This window comes from Salmo trutta, chromosome 29 (genome assembly GCF_901001165.1).
Source record: "Salmo trutta chromosome 29, fSalTru1.1, whole genome shotgun sequence".
In the NCBI taxonomy this organism is placed as follows: domain Eukaryota; kingdom Metazoa; phylum Chordata; class Actinopteri; order Salmoniformes; family Salmonidae; genus Salmo; species Salmo trutta.
This window is the reverse complement of record NC_042985.1, coordinates 38,716,976-38,732,378: the sequence shown is the minus strand read 5'-3', so window position 1 is coordinate 38,732,378 and position 15,403 is coordinate 38,716,976. Positions and strand designations below refer to the sequence as shown.

The following is a 15,403-nucleotide window of genomic DNA, read 5'->3' as shown; positions in this document are numbered from 1 at the left end:
GGAAACAGGGCAGCAAAGTTTGTTTGTCACCAGAGCAGTTTAGAGCATATTACTATTTACCTGTGAATGAATTCATGAAATGGAGAATGGATTAAACTGTTTAACCATTTAATAACCAGACCATACAAGAGCAGCACGTGGCAGTTTACCACGTATTAATGTATCCAGGGCATTAGTGTACATCAATTGGAGGGCCTGTTGTCCGGACCTCTGGCAGTCTCTATGGGGGTACCACAGGGTTCAATTCTCGGGCTGACTCTTTCCTCTGTATATATCAACGATGTCGCTCTTGCTGTGGGTGATTCCCTGATCCACCTCTACGCAGACGATACCATTCTGTATACATCTGGCCCCTCTTTGGACACTGTGTTAACTAACCTCCAAACGAGCTTCAATGCCATACAACACTCCTTCCGTGGCCAACTGCTCTTAAACGCAAGTAAAAACCAAATGCATGCTTTTCAACCGTTCGCTGCACGCAAGCGACCACCCGACTAGCATCACTACTCTGGACGGTTCTGACTTAGAATATGTGGACAACTACAAATACCTAGGTGTCTGGCTAGGCTGTAAACTCTCCTTCCAGACTCATATTAACATCTCCAATCCCAAATTAAATCTAGAATCGGCATCCTATTTTGCAACAAAGCCTGCTTCACCCACGGCGCCAAACATACCCTCGTAAAACTGAGTATCGTACCGATCCTCGACTTCGGCGATGTCATTTACAAAATAGCTTCCAATACTCTACTCAGCAAACTGGATGCAGTCTATCACAGTGCCATCCGTTTTGTCACCAAAGCCCCTTATACCACCCACCACTGCGTATGCTCTCGTCGGCTGGCCCTCGCTACATATTCGTCGCCAGACCCACTGGCTCCAGGTCATCTATAAGTCTATGCTAGGTAAAGCCCCGCCTTATCTCAGCTCACTGGTCATGATAACAACACCCACCCGTAGCACGCGCTCCAGCAGGTATATCTCACTGGTCGTCCCCAAAGCCCCCAAAGCCAACACCTATTGGCCGCCTTTCCTTCCAGTTCTCTGCTGCCAATGACTGGAACGATTTGCAAAAATCGCTGGATACTTATATTTCCCTCACTAACTTTAAACATCAGCTATCTGAGCAGCTAACCGATCGCTGCAGCTGTACATAGCCCATCTGTAAATAGCCCACCCAATCTACCTACCTCATCCCCATATTGTTTTTATTTACTTTTCTGCTCTTTTGCACACCAGTATTTCTACTTGCACATCATCATCTGCTCATCTATCACTCCAGTGTTAATTTGCTAAACTGTAATTACTTCGCTACTATGGCTTATTTATTTCCTTACCTCCTCACGCCATTTGCACACACTGTATATAGACTTTCTTTTTTGTCTATTGTGTTTTTGACTGTATGCTTGTTTATTCCATGTGTAACTCTGTGTTGTTGTTTGTGTCGCACTGCTTTGCTTTATCTTGGCCAGGTCGCAGTTGTAAATGAGAACTTGCTCTCAGCTAGCTTACCTGGTTAAATAAAGGTGAAATAAAAATTTTATAAAATAAAAATCATGGAATGTTGAGTCAAATATAACTTTTTTTTACCTATTATGAAGTTGTTTTTTTAACATAACATAAACTGGGTATTTGATACTTTTGACTGATATTTTGAGTGTCTGATTTTTCATATCTGCAAAGTAGTTAAAACACTGTCACTTACACATTGAACTTTAGGTCACAGGTTACTTTGTGTGCTAAATGTGAAATGTTTTTTGCAATGGGAAGTAATAGTTGTACATTTCAATTGGGAAATGCTTAATGGTTGTGTTTTTGTATTCTTACAATTGGGACCTACTGGCTTATTATGTCCGAGTTCATGGACTGCTTATCCTTTAACATCATGCTGTGTGTGACTGCTGTCTTTCCATCGGCCCTATGCAATGGTGTAGAGGTGCCTGGAGAAGTCAGTGTACTCTAATTTTGCCAAAAAGTTCCTAAAGGGCCCGCCCAAGGAAGCAAAGGCACCCTGTGTGAAAAATCCTGCTTTCCTATGTTTGTTATTGAGTTTTCCAATAGATTTTTCAGATTTTCACTCTCAAAATCACACCTTTTTTATAGATTAAATATACTGAATTTGATATTTTAAGTCCACAACAATGCTTAAAACACATCAATCTGATTGGGTGGGCCTGTGTCCACCCTGGCCCCATCCATGTGTACGCCCCTGATGCAAATAGTGCATTATGACAATTGCACATCACAAATAGCCTAGTAAACAACACTTCAGACTACATTTTTTCAATAAGTGGTTTGCGTACCCATTATTGCCTTAGTTATTATTTAATGGTAGACAGGGGCGAAACTTTGGTTTTAAAAGTGGGGGGGGACATTACTTTTTATTAAAAAAAAATACATTCTGTCAGATAAACACTCCAAACAGCCTATTTGACCGCTCGGAGGCGTCCGCATGGTCCTAAAGCACACCGTTGCCTCGTTTTGTAAACTGGAAGGGGCAAAAATGCAATTTCAGAATGTGGGGGGGTCATGTCCCAGTGAAAGTTGTGCCCCTGCTGGTAGATATCATCAATTGAAACATACTTCCTACCCTACCGGCTACCGATGTTATTCTTCTGTGAGCTGCTCCATGCCAAAACCAGTTCAGAGCTGCACATTCTTGCTCCCTGAAGATGATATTGTGCTGGGACCCGGTGCGGCGCGCATGTGAATGTATTTCACGTGCTTTGCGATTGTGTAGGCTACTTTGTGCATGATTTCTCTATTGTACTACATAATTGATAAGTCGTATATACCTTGATATACTTTGATACACATCAGTTAAGAAGTGAGTATACACAATGCCCACTGAAAATATTGTGTGTATACCCTCCACTACAACACTGGCCTTTGTGTTTTACAAAAAGTGCACTCTCCTACATGCTCTCCTATATGAGTGCGCTGGTATTACGGTTGTTGTCCTTTCAGAATCACAAACCTGTCACACACTGAAGGCCTATAGGTTTGCCACTCTGGAAGAAATTACTAGTCCTCACTATCCGAGACCGAGTCAAGACCAAGTACAAATGTATCCGACACGATACATTTGTACATTGGTGTCGGATACATGTGTACTCGGTGTTGACCAAATCTTGAGAATTACAAGTCTACAACACTTGGTTTAAGGATTTAAAACAGTTGTCTGAAAACATGAGAATTGTAGACAATGGTTTCAATCTTGGATTACTGGTGAAATTAAACTTTGGGGCTCAAAAATTGATATAGAAAAAAAATAGATGTATCTTTTGTCTCTATGCTTCATAAGTTCCCTTCAACTCACATAGGGCTGAATGTATCTCACTGGAGAAAGCATCCAACTGAGCGAAACAGGGCCCCTCTGTCTCTGTATTTGAAGCCCATCTACCGTGCATTTGGAAAGTATTCAGACCCCTTGACTTTTTCCACATTTTCTTATGTTACAGCCTTATTCTGACTTGTTGTCTACCTAATCAAATGTAAGCTACAGCTACAGCTAGCTAGCACTGCAGTGCATCACATGTGGTGAGTAGTTCACTCAAAGAAAGAGAAAGACAATAGTTGAACAGTTTTGAACAAATACATTTCTTCCAAAATTAAGGAGTTTTAATTTTTTTGTATTTTTTTTTTTACTTAGCTAGCAAATGCAGCTTGCTATTTTAGCCTACTCAAACAGAGAGGGATGCTATGTTAGCTAGCTATGGCTATCCAACATTAGAACTCTTCCAAGTCAAGGTAAGCTTTTAAAAATATATATATTTCTTGCCACCGGGGCCCGCCAGCGTAACTGCTAAACTGCTTTCAGCTAGATGCAGGCAAGAGTGTGCAAGGCGGTATTGAATGGTGGTATTGATTACTCAAAATTGTCTCTACCTGTGCACCTACATTTTCAACTTTTAATTCATAATGGGTACAGGGATAATTTGACTATCATGTAGTAGCCTAAACTTGTCAATGTTACGTTAAGCTGGGTTAATGGAATATGAATGACATTCATCCAATATGCTATGATAGAAATTAGGCAATGCTCATCATTTTTTTAATCATCCTCCCTCATCTTAAACGGCACCGACCGCCACTCGTGCAGCATCACCCAACCTCACCCCATCCCACCACACCCCAAGATATTTGTCTGCCCCTCTTTCCCATGAGTTTGTAAAAGTCTGTTCACTGCCGGACTACTTGTGATTTCTTTCCTCCCTCCCTAATCTCTCCCTCTCCCTCACTGTGATTCTCTTATTTTGTCCCTATTCTCTCGTTTTCTCTTTCTTTCTCTCTTTATCTCCCTCCCTCCCATCCTCACCTCTCTCTCTCCTGTGAACCCCAAATAAGATTTGAATGCCATTTTCCTGAAGTGGCATGAAGGATGGCAGCGTGGCTGAAGAGAGCAGCCACAGTGCAATTCTTCTTTGACTACACAGGCCAGGCGGGGGATGCCGAGTAAGGACAAAGTGAAAAGCTGAATTGAGGAACGAGAAATAGTTCAATATTTCAGGAAGGTCAGGGGGAGCAGCTGCTTTCTGCATGGGAGTGGCAGTGTGTGTGTGTGTGTGTGTGTGTGTGTGTGTGTGTGTGTGTGTGTGTGTGTGTGTGTGTGTGTTAGTAGATGTGATGACTGAGGTTTTATGCTTGGTTGTCTCTATAGTCCCATTTGGACTGACATGCTGTGCAAAGAGCAAAACAGAGGAGAACATAGGCAGGGGGACACATGAAGGGATGCAAGGTGACGCAGAGGGAGGGGAGGTAAGATGTGTGAGAGAGGCAGAGTGAGAGAGAGGCAGAGTAAGGCAGGAAGAAAGGGGAGGAGAGACAAAGGATGGAATGGAGAGGCAAGGTAAGGCTGAAGGCTTAAAGACCTGAACTTTCCTCTCTTTGCCTCTCTCTCTCATTCAGTTGAATTCAAAGGGCTTTATTGGCATGGGAAAAATACGTTTACATAGCCAAAGCATGTGAAATAGATAATGAACAAAAGTGAAATAAACAATAACAAATAAACAGTAAACATTACACTCACAAAAGTTCCAAAGGAATAGAGACATTTCAAATGTCATATTATAGCTATATACAGTGTTGTAACGATGTGCAAATAGTTAAAGTACAAAAGGTGGAACAAATAAACATGGTCTTTGTTCTTCACTGGCTGCCCTTTTTGTATTTGTATTTATTATGGATCGGGTGGTTGTCCTTGATGATCTTTTTGGCCTTCCTGTGACAACGGGTGCTGTAGGTATCGTATTTGTATTTCTTATGGATCCCCATTAGATGCTGCCAAGGCAGCAGCTACTCTTCCTGGGGTTTAGCAAAATTAAGGCAGTTATACATTTTTAAAAACATTACAAAACATTCACAGATTTCACAACAGGTCCCTACTCCACCACACCACTGCCACATATCTGCAGTACTAAATCCATGTGTGTGTGATGTGTGTGTGTGTTGCTTCACAGTCCCCGCTGTTCCATACCATTTTTTTCTGTTTTTTAAATCTAATTTTACTGTTTGCATCAGTTACTTGATGTGGAATAGAGTTCCATGCAGTCATGGCTCTATGTAGTACTGTGCACCTCCCATAGTCTGTTCTGGACTTGTGGACTGTGAAGAGACCGCTGGTGACATATCTTGTGGGGTATGCATGGGTGTCTGAACTGTGTGCCAGTAGTTCAGACTGACAGCTCGGTGCATTCAGCATGTCAATACCTCTCATAAATACAAGTAGTGATGAAGTCAATCTCTGCTCCACTTTGAGCCAGGAGAGATTCTCGTGCATATTATTAATATTAGCTCTCTGTGTACATCACGGAGAGCTAATATGTTCTGAGCCAATTGCAATTTTCCTAAGTCCTTTTTAGTGGCACCTGACCACACGACTGAACAGTAGTCAAGGTGCAACAAAAGTAGGGCCTGTAGGACCTGCCTTGTTGATAGTGTTGTTAAGAAGGCAAAGCAGCGCTTAATTATGGACATACATCTCCCCATCTTAGCTCCTGTTGTATCAATATGTTTTGACCATGACAGTTTACAATCCAGGGTTACTCCAAGCAGTTTAGTCATCTCAACCTGCTCAAATTCCACATTATTTATTACAAGATTTAGTTGAGGTTTAGGGTTCAGTGAATGATTTGTCCCAAATACAATGCTTTTAGTTTTAGAAATATTTAGGGATAACTTATTCCTTGCCACCCGCTCTGAAACAAACTGCAACTCTTTGTTAAATGTTGTAGTCATTTCAGTCGCTGTAGTAGCTGACGTGTATAGTATTGAGTCATCCACATACAGTACAAAGACACTCTGGCTTTACTGAAAGTCAAGTAAAGATTGAAAAAAGCAAGGGGCCTAAACAGCTACCCTGGGGAATTCCTGATTCTCCCTGGATTATGCTAGAGAGGCTTCCAATAAAGAGCACCCTCTGTGTTCTGTTAGACAAGTAAATCTTTATCCACATTATAGCAGGGGATGTAAAGCCAGAACACATACGTTTTTCCAGCAGCAGACTATGATCAATAATGTCAAAAGCTGCACTGAAGTCTAACAAGACAGCCCCCTCAATCATTTTATCATCATTTTCTCTCAGCCAATCATGACTCATTTGTGTATGTGCTGTGCATGTTGAGTATCCTTCCCTATAAGCGTGCTGAAAGTCTGTTGTCAATTTGTTTACCTTGAAATAGCATTGTATCTGGTCAAACACCATTTTTGTCCAGAAGTTTACTAAGGGTTGGTAACAGGCTGATTGGTCGGCTATTTGAGCCAGTAAAGGGGGCTTTACTATTCTTGGGTAGCGGAATGACTTTATCCTCCCTCCAGATCTGAGGGCACACACTTTCTAGTAGGCTTAAATTGAAGATGTGGCGATATTGTCTGCTATTATCCTCAGTAATTTTCCATCCAGATTGTCAGACCCTGGTGGCTTGTCATTGTTGATAGACAACAATAATTGTTTCACCTCTTCCACTCTTCCACATACGGAATTCAAAAGCAATATTCTTGTCTTTCATAATTTGATCCGATATACTTGGATGTGTAATGTCAGCATTTGTTGCTGGCATGTCATCCCTAGGTTTTCTTATTTTGCCAATGGAAAATGAATTAAAGTAGTTGGCAATATCAGCGAGCTTTGTGATGAATGAGCCATCTGATTCAATAAATGATGGAGCCAAGTTGGCTTTTTTCCCAAAAATGTAATTTTAGTGCCCCAAAGCTTTTTACTATCATTCTTTATATAATTTATCTTTGTTTCATAGTATAGTTTATTTTATTTGTATTTAGTTTATTCACATGATTTCCTAATTTGCAATATGTTTGCCAATCAGTTGGGCTACCAGTCTTACTTGCCATACCTTTTGCCTCATCTCTCTCAACCACACAATTTTTCAATTCCTCATCAATCCAAGGGGATTTAACAGTTTTTACAGTCATTTTCTTAATGGGTACGTGCTTATTAGTAACTGGAATAAGAAATTTCAGAAATGTGTCAAGTGCAGCATCTGGTTGCTCCTCATTACACACCACAGACCAGCAAATATTTTTTACATCATCAACATATGAATCACCAGAAAAATTATTATATGACCTCTGATACACTCACTATATTAGGCCCAGCCTTTGGATCTTTGATTTTCCTAGATATGGCTATTATATTGTGATCACTACATCCTATATATTTGAATACTGCTTTAAAGCAAATTTCTGCAGCATTAGTAAAGATGGGATCAATACATGTTGATGATTTCATTCGTGTGCTGTTACCAACTACCCTGGTAGGTTGACTGACAACCTGAACCAGGTTGCAGGCACTGGTTACTGGATACTTTGAATGCTAAAATCAGTTCTTTAAAATCCTTTTTCAAATGTTCAGAGCTAGCCCTCCTGCTGTTGTTTGACCCCACATGGACTACGACAGTGTCAGCTCCCGACATCTGTCGTAGAACAGTCAGAAGCAGCCTTGTGATATCCTGTACTCGTGCTCCTGGGTAGCACAGGGTTTTTGCCTTTGGAACTGAGCTGTTTCTCACCATAGAGCTGCCTATGATGACAGCTGTTGATGTTGAATGGGCCTATGTCTCAGGTAGCCTCACGGTCTGATGAGGGTGGGAGCTCCGAGGATCTGAACCCAAGGTTGAAGCCACCGGAGAGGGAGACAGAACCGAGGACGAAGACGCAGGTACCTCCGGATCCGATCTTGAATGGGAAGCCCCCAAGGAAGAAGGCGCCGGAACCTCTGGACCTAGGGCGGCAAAGCTGTTTGGAGACCTCCGTTGCCAAAGGATGCTTTCTTCGACTTCCAAGGCTTGTAACAAACCTCCATGGCTGGTTGGTTGGGTCGAGAACAGCTCCTTCTCCAGGGAAGGGGGAGACCCAATCGGGGATAGAACCCTGCTGAGCACCGGCCAGTCGGCTGTTGAGAGCCGACACGGCAGTAAAACTTCCACCAGGCCAGAGCGGCGTCCGGCAAATGGGGTGGAAGAAAAATAAAAAGTAGGCGGGCGTGGATTCCCCAGTAGCTGGGCTTTCGTGTCTCTCCCCCTATGCGGAATCAGGCAGGATCCCGGGACAGACAGCAGTGCTCACAGCAACTAAGCCCAACAGAGCTGCAGGAGCTAAAATAAAATAAAAGTATATAAAAACACTGTCAGGTTTCAAACATACATCACAAATGTTGTTGTTGTGATGGCACACTGTGGTATTTCACCCAATAGATATGGGAGTTTATCAGAATTTGATTTGTTTTCAAAAGATCTGAAAGAAATATGTCTCTCTAATATGGTCATACATTTGGCAGGAGGTTAGGAAGCGCAGCTCAGTTTACACCTCTTTTTGTGGGTAGTGTGCACATAACCTGTCTTCTCTTGAGAGCCAGTAGCAAGGCTATGCTATGCTCTCTCAATAGCAATGCTTACTGAGTCTTTACATAGTCAAAGCTTTCCTTAATTTTGGGTCAGTCACAGTGGTCAGGTATTCTGCCAATGTTTACTCTCTGTTTAGGGCCAAATAGCATTCTAGTTTGCTCTGTTTTTAAAAAATGTTTTATTTCCAATGGCAAGTATCTTCTTGTTTTCTCATGATTTGGTTTGGTCTAATTGTGTTGCTGTCTTGGTGTTCTGTGGGGTCTGTTTGTATTTGTGAACAGAGCCCCAGAACCAGCTCTCTCTCTATGGTTAGTGTTAATACTGATGATGTGATTGGTTTCATATGCACTTTTAACCTGGTCTAAAAGACTTGCATGCATGTGTGGGTATAGTCATGGCGATAGTGTGTGGTAGGTACACTCATCCGCTTCTACACTTCTCTGCCTCTGTTCCTTCTGTGTATGTGGTCTATATTTATATGGCTATAGCAAGGTAAGCCCATTTGTGACTGGGGTATGTTGTGGGTGTCTGGTAGTGCAGTGAACAGATAAGGCCTCTCACCTACTTCTAACCAGACTACAAGTTACTGGTATTCATGGTTATTACATGGTAAAAGCTCTTCCTGTGTGTTATACTGCTTGTTTACATTATACTTCTGTCACGACTTCCGCCGAAGTCGGTCCCTCTCCTTGTTCGGGCGGCGTTCGACGTCACCGGCCTTCTAGCCATCGCCGACCCACTTTTCATTTTCCATTTGTTTTGTCTTTGTCTTACACACCTGGTTTCAATCCCCCAATTACTTGTTCATTATTTAACCCTCTGTTCCCCCGTGTTTGTTTGTGAGTAATTGTTTGTCTTGTATACGGTCCGTTATTGTGGGCTCGGTATATTGTGTTTGTATTTGTGATTACTTGAGTAAATACGTTGATTACTCATATCTGCTGTCCTGCGCCTGACTCTCTACGCCAGCTACAGGCCGATTACAACTTCGGTCACAAATAGAACAATGACACAGATATTTCACCGGATGTATAAATGTGAAGCCTCCGCTTGGCATTTCCTCTCACTACCATGGTAGTGAGAGGAAGCCCAGTGGCCGGCAGTGGGAGATGATGGAACAAGATGTATTTTGGCTGACATTCTGCAGATTTTGTCATCAGTGAAACGTTTCATCTCAATACAGTTTTCTGTTCCCAAAACTGGAATATGTTACGAACAGAGTGGTGTAAGTTTTGTAAACTTTACCCTTTGGCAAACTTTTTTGTTTGTTTGCGTAGTTTTGAAAGAGTGCAAAGGCGAATTGAGTTATTGCTCACACGCAATTCGGAGTAAGCGTTCCCTAAAGGAAATATGCAAATGTACTAGAACGCACCTATAAGATCTCGCTAGCTCGTGCTTGGCTCTGCCCACCTCCTTGCTTGTTCTGCCCACTATGACTCATTTGTTCCCATTTGAAATTACGGGGTGTAGTCTGTTTTGGTTAAATTCTAAAAAAATATTTGCCTTGTTTCAGGGGAGGGCCTGAAGAGAACAGACAAACACACACACTCAGTCACTCACTCACTGGTGGAGGTGAAAGGAAGTAAAAGTAAATTGCTTGTGCTTGTTTGTGCTGGGACGCACACTAAAAAGATCAAAGAAAGGGGGAAAAACAGGTGGAGGGAGAAGGAAACATGCAGTAGTAGAAAAAGTACCCAATTGTCATACCTTAATTGAAAATTACTCAAGTAAAAGTGAAATTCATCCAAGTAAAAATAATATAATTACATATCAAAAGTAAAAATCATTTCAAATTGAAGTTAGTCCGCCAGATCAGAGGCAATAGGGATGATCAGGGATGCTCTCTTGAGAGAGAGAATTTTAGCCTAATGCAATTCCATCTCAGTGGAGGGAGGGGGCGACTTCAAGCTAGTTCTCTGGTAAATGTCAAACCCAGGTTCTTTGAATACATGTTCACATCGTAGAGTGTTTGTGTGTGACCAACAGGAACTCCGTCTCCCTTTCGAAGTGTGACGTTTTATGGCCATTTTTAACTGTTAAGTTTAGGCATTCATTCTGGCGGGTTAGGGCTCAGGTTTTGGGATAGGGTTAATACACGCACACACACTGGAAACACAAGGTGATGGGATTCAGTCAGGTTGTGTGTGAATGTGGGAAGAGAGTGTGTGTGTGAACCCTCCCCTTTTAACACCATCTGATACCCTGACCGTCAGTTTGGTGAGAATCACACATGTTATCGCCATCTACACCAAACTCCAATGTGTGTGTTTGTATGTGTGTGTGTCTGTCTGCGCATGTGTACTTGCGCTCGTGTGTGTGTGTCCTAGCCTTTTGTCTACTGCTGTTCCCTTTGTGGTGCGTTCAGAGGCTAGCATTGATTCACACTTGACACCATCTCCAGAGAGCGGGGTGGATCGGTGACGATGTGTTGAATGTAGTTTTATAGGGTTGTCAAGTTGGACCGAGCTCATCATGAAAATCCTCTTCAACTTCATCCAGGTATTCAACAATCTCCCAGAATAGCTTTAGTGCTCACCAGGCGGTAGAGCCCTATTCTGGGAAGCCCAATGTTGCAACCCTAGATTGCTAGCACACTGGTGTGGGTGTTGTTGCGTCACTCACTGCTAACTGCATTGACAGTGGGAGATGTGATGTGCGCTAAGCTAAAGTGGCGGCTGTGGGAAATGGCTACTGTTGCTCTGTATGCTAAGCTAATGTAGCACTGTGCTACCTTTGGGGACATGAGTGTAATGGAGCAGAGAGAGATTACTGTTCTACATTACCTTCATTATCTCTGCGGTCGTTCCTGAAGAGAGAACAATATCCCGTTAGGTTATAATTGGATTGTTCTTAAGGGCAGTGTGTGTGTGTTTTGACTAGTCATGCATGGAATGTTTCGAGGGATACAGACACACACATGCACGCATGCCCTTTTAATGAGGTTCATTTGGCTATACAGTACAGTATCTTTCTCCTACAAAATACTCATCTCACACAGGTCGCTCTCTACACCCACTCAATAGGCCTACACACCAAACTCACTCACTGCTCTCAAACTTGGCCAAACTATAACCCTCATTTGAGAAGTTTTATTCTGGATTTGTAAAGTATATTGGAAATGTAATTTTTTCTCCTATCCTTATCTTTGCCCTGTTAACTTATCGTGACGACACCCAAGCTCTCTTTGCGCACAAGGAAGTAATATAATTCTAAACAGCAATGTCATTTTTTCAGTTTTTGCTGCTAGCGGTAAGTCATCATCTTTTTAAAGAAAAATAAGTAATGTCTATTTTAAGACTATCAGCTGTGCCTTGTTGGAGCCACCACTCTCGCTCTACATCTCCCATTCTCTCTTTCTACCCCCTCTCCATTTCCCTTTCCCTCTGCTTACTCTTCTTTCTCTCTCTGCCCCCGTCTTCCCCTTGTTCTCTCTTTCTTCTTTTCTCCCTCCCTCTCTCACTCCATCTCTCTTTCTCCTTCTTACTCACTTTTTTTCTCTGATTCGTGTCTCTAATTGGCTCGTGTCCATATGTACAGCCCAGACCCTGCTTGATTGATGATGAGTCAGAGTGTCAGACTGATTGACTGGATTGCTTGATTAGAGGGCAGTGCTGTCTCTACTATCTCCCTGAGTGTTTTATCTGTGTAATACGTAAAGAAACACTGGCCTTCCCTCCCTACCTATGACCATCTCTCCCTTCACCTCTCCCTCCCCTCCTCTTCTTTCATCTCACTTCACCCCTCCTCTCCCCCAGAGAGTGTGACTGTTTGGGGTATAGTAGGTTTTCCTCCTCCCCTGGTCGTATAGAGCTTTACAGCAGCCGTTCCATTATAGGCCAATCTGGCCCAGTCATGTCACCATCAGTGGGCTGTTACCATACTGGGCTGCTGTTAACAGACAAACAATGGCAATACTCCAGCTATTAACAGTCAACAGGAGGAGAAGAATAGACAGAGACCCAATGTGGATCTGAGAGTGTGTGTGGGTGTGCATGCGTGTGCTTGATTGCATGCGTGCATGACTGTGTGTGGCTCAGTGTGTAACTTTAATGCCTCAGGCCCCTGCTGTCAGTGTCTCATATGGAGACTGTTGTGTAGGTGAGTATGTGTCTACTCCCAGGGCCCAAAGGCAGACATTTCTTGAGCTTTTGACAGAGGTCACGTCCTCTATTCTCTCTAAGAAGGAGATGGCCATCTGGAAACACAGCAAGGAGAGAAGGATGGGCGAAGGACATAATACACTTGTTCTGTTACTTACTCTCTTTGCTCTTGCTTCCATCTTAAAATACCCCATTGTTTTCAGCCTCCCTCTGTCTCTTATAATGTAGTACCATGTGACTTAGTCACTCTCAAAGTCTGTAATGAACTCTCATTCACTCTCACTGATTGTCTTTATCCGGCGCCGACAGAGATGGCCGCCTCGCTTCGCGTTCTCAGGAAACTATGCAGTATTTTGTTTTTTTTATGTATTATTACTTACATTGTTAGCCCAGGAAATCTTAAGTTTTATAGCCGGGAGGAACTATTGGATATAAGAGCAACATCAACTTACCAACATTATGACCAGGAATACGACTTTCCCGAAGCGGATCCTCTGTTTGGACCACCACCCAGGACAATGGATCGGATCCCAGCCGGCGACCCAAAACAACGGCACCGCAGGAGGGGCAGAAGAAGCGGTCTTCTAGTCAGGCTCCGTAGACGAGCACATTGCGCACCGCTCCCGAGTATACTACTCGCCAATGTCCGGTCTCTTGACAACAAGGTAGACGTAATCCGAGCAAGGGTTGCCTTCCAGAGAGACATCAGAGATTGTAACATTCTTTGTTTCACAGAAACATGACTCACTCGAGACACGCTATCGGAGTCGGTACAGCCACCTGGTTTCTTCACATCGCGCCGACAGAAACAAACAAACATCTCTCTGGTAAGAAGAAGGGCGGGGGGGTATGCCTTATGATTAACGAAACGTGGTGTGATCATAACAACATACAGGAACTCAAGTCCTTTTGCTTACCTGACCTAGAATTCCTTACAATCAAATGTTGACCGCATTATCTACCAAGAGAATTCTCTTCGATTTATAATCACAGCCGTATATATCCCCCCCCCCCCCCCCCCCCCCAAAGAAGACACATCGATGGCCCTGAATGAACTTCATTGGACTCTATGTAAACTGGAAACCACATATCCTGAGGCTGCATTCATTGTAGCTGGGGATTTTAACAAAGCTAATCTGAAAACAAGACTCCCTAAATTTTATCAGCATATCGAATGCGCGACCCGGGCTGGCAGTATTCTGAATCATTGTTACTCAAACTTCCGCAACGCATACAAAGCCCTGCCCCGTCCTCCTTTCTGAAAATCTGACCACGACTCCAATTTGTTACTCCCAGCCTATAGACAGAAACTAAAACAGGAATCGCCCATGCTCAGGTTTGTTCAACGCTGGTCCGACCAATCTGATTACACGCTTCAAGATTGCTTCGATCACGTGGACTGGGATATGTTCCGCATAGCGTCGGATAACAACATTGATGAATACGCTGATACGGTGAGCAAGTTTATTAGCAAGTGTATCGGTGATGTTGTACCCACAGCAACTATTAAAACCTTCCCCAACCAGAAACTGTGGATTGATGGCAGCATTCGTGCAAAACTGAAAAACAGTGTAGCTATTCCCTCCGCAAGGCAATCAAACAAGCTAAGCGTCAGTATAGAGACAAAGTAGAGTCGCAACTCAACGGCTCAGACACGAGAGGTATGTGGCAGGGTCTACAGTCAATCATGGACTACAAAAAGAAAACCAGCCCCATCGCGGACCACAATATCCTGCTCCCAAACAAACTAAACAACTTCTTTGCTTGCTTTGAGGTCAATACAGTGCCAACGACACGGCCCGATACCAAAACCTGCAGGCTCTCCTTCACCGCAGCCAATGTAAGTAAAGCATTTAAATGTGTTAACCCTGCAAGGCTGCCGGCCCAGACGGCATCCCCAGCCGCGTCCTCAGAGCATGCGCAGACCAGCTGGCTGGTGTGTTTACGGACATATTCAATCAATCCTTATCCCAGTCTGCTATTCCCACATGCATCAAGAGGGCCACCATTGTTCCAGTTCCCAAGAAAGCTAAGGTAACTGAGCTAAATGACTATCGCCCCATAGCACTCACCTCCATCATCATGAAGTGCTTTGAGAGACTAGTCAAGGATCATATTACCTCCAGCCTACCTGACACCCTAGACCCACTCCAATTTGCTTACCGCCCCAATAGGTCAACAGACGACGCAATCGCAATCACACTGCACACTGCCCTAACCCACCTGGACAAGAGGAATAACTACCGTAATTTCCGGACTATTAAGCGCACCTGAATATAAGCCGCACCCACTGAATTAAAAAAAATATATATTATTTTGAACATAAATAAGCCGCACATGTCTATGAGCCGCAGGTGCCTACCGGTACATTGAAACAAATGAACTTTACACAGGCTTTAACGAAACACGGCTTGTAACAAAAATAAATAGGCTTTAACGAAACAC

General features: G+C 43.2%; 1 protein-coding gene across 4 annotated transcripts in view; it reads left to right on the top strand.

Annotated features, from left to right (window-relative positions):
- Positions 1-15,403, top strand: part of LOC115167589 (LARGE xylosyl- and glucuronyltransferase 2) — a 238,894-nt gene that overhangs the window by 167,922 nt on the left and 55,569 nt on the right. The window contains exon 1 of one of the 4 annotated variants that reach the window (XM_029722164.1): positions 11,340-11,357. The exons of the other annotated variants lie outside the window; for them this stretch is intronic. The gene's annotated coding sequence lies outside the window, so the exon portion shown is untranslated. Of the gene's footprint in view, positions 1-11,339; positions 11,358-15,403 lie in introns of those variants that run through there. 4 annotated transcript variants of the gene reach the window in all.